The 2034-nt window shown below is 31.1% G+C and overlaps 1 protein-coding gene across 1 annotated transcript in view; it reads left to right on the top strand.

Annotated features, from left to right (window-relative positions):
• Positions 1–1728, top strand: part of LOC149782285 (C-type lectin domain family 4 member M-like) — an 18122-nt gene extending 16394 nt beyond the window's left edge. The window contains exon 4 of the mRNA XM_089934861.1: positions 1–1728. This exon is cut by the window's left edge and continues 597 nt beyond it. The gene's annotated coding sequence lies outside the window, so the exon portion shown is untranslated.
• The last annotated feature ends 306 nt before the right edge of the window (positions 1729–2034 follow it).

The following is a 2034-nucleotide window of genomic DNA, read 5'->3' as shown; positions in this document are numbered from 1 at the left end:
CATCTAGGCGATAGAATGTTATCAATTCTGAAACATGTACTTGCAGACTCATTGGTTTCATGAATTATTCTCTATTAACATGAGCCTAGTTCGTACATTAACATATTACGTTGTTCAAAACAGGTTAGTGGATGTCTTATTGCACTTATAGATTAGCCATTACCTCTTTAAAACAGTACGACATAGCAAGGTATGTTTTGTATGATACAATCTTGTAATCATATACGTTGTTATAAATAAGTACTCTACCTTTGCTCTAGCTTGGAGGAAATTCAATTTTGAAGTCTTATGAATAATAACGTCTGTAGAACAACAAAGTCGTGTTTTAGTATATATAATTTCAACATTAATGTACACTAGTAAACTTCTATTATTCATATAATGAGTACGTGGTGATGTCTGTATACTCTTATTCCAATTGAATACCATGGAAACAAATCATGCGTGAAAGACTTTGTATAGTTATCGACATTTGTTTAATGCTGAGATGAAATATATACCTAGCATAGTTCTTTCTACTCATTTTGTAATGCTCTATATAGTAAATGAAGAATATTTTTACCTCTATTGATGGGTCGTAAACGAAAGCAATTATATTTCTGAAAGTGTCATGTAACTGATTGCGCATCTCATTCATGGGTAATGATATCATACTGGTAACAAAGAGTTTCCAATTTGTGGCCATGATTGTCACTGTCAACCGATTTTGCAAGAATTATATCTAAACTTTCAAAGAAGAACACAGGGATACAGAATTCAAAGTTCTGCATGAATCGAAAACTCTATTGGTATTGTCTACGTCGTCACATACGTCATAAACTCAACAACTTCGTTCTCTGTATTTGCGCTTAAAAGGTCATAATATTAACTTTGTAAAAATTTAATTATGATACATTTTTACTTCACTTAGCCCTATATATAGCATATAACCGTCGTATATATTAGCATACTGCGATGATATTGTCTTCTATTAAATTGACAGATGTAGAATATGTAATGAATTTAATAAGTTGTATAACAATTGTTTACCTAGGCCGTTGCAAACATTTTCTTTCACCTTAATATCAAACGATACAAAACATTTCTTACCCGATAAAATCAGGATAATTGGGTGGAACATTGGTATAAATATCTGCACATTTGTAATGGTTTAATCCTGGTACGAGTATGGGTGATGCAATGGTATGTTGGAGTGAGGTAGCTAATCTTTGCGTTATCGTCTCCTGCTATTTAGAATTATCGTAAATAACCGACATCTCTATTTATTTACTACAAAAGCATACGTTGCCTTCACAAACATATAAACAATAGCCATACTAAAACCATGAGAAGTGCAATCGAAATCTATCTGCATTTCATTTGATTATCGAATGGTTGTCAATTAGTTTAGGATCCTTTTGTTGTTCAAGTTTTACCCTGCTATTAGCATCGGATGAATCATGTCGGACATCACCAACATGAGTAGAAGCACCTAGGAAGAAACATCGTCGGCTTACTGAGTGACAAAATTAGGAGCTATAAAATGCATCGAATGTTAAATATAATTGTTTTTTTTCTTCAGATAAACTGAACGTTGATTTAATAATCAGACTTTTTGTTATCTATGCACCAACAATGAAATGAATGTTATGTTCAGTTTACTTTAAAAAAATATATGGATTGATAAAAATATAATGATGTTAAAGAAACATATGTGAAGTTATATATAAAAGCTTGTTTTTTCTCCAATTTATTTGTCCCATTTGTATTACTTATTTGTAAAGTATAAAGCTAACCAAGGTAATGTTTGTCTTTCATTTTGATCATTGACATTTTGAAATGAATATTTTCAAGGTAAATGTTATGGCTTCCTTTCACACTTAATTAATTAATATTGTCCTTTTTAAATAAATTTAAAATAACCATGAATTGTGAGACTGTTGATGGCTAATGTCAATTAGACTGTTGTTGGCTAATATCAATTAGACTCTTGTAGCCTAATGTCAATTAGACTGTTGTAGGCTAATGTCAATTATAATGTTCTTGGCTAACGTC

Source organism: Sinohyriopsis cumingii, chromosome 15 (genome assembly GCF_028554795.1).
Source record: "Sinohyriopsis cumingii isolate HCF-2022 chromosome 15, ASM2855479v2, whole genome shotgun sequence".
Lineage (NCBI taxonomy): Eukaryota > Metazoa > Mollusca > Bivalvia > Unionida > Unionidae > Sinohyriopsis > Sinohyriopsis cumingii.
This window is presented reverse-complemented; position numbering and strand designations above follow the sequence as displayed.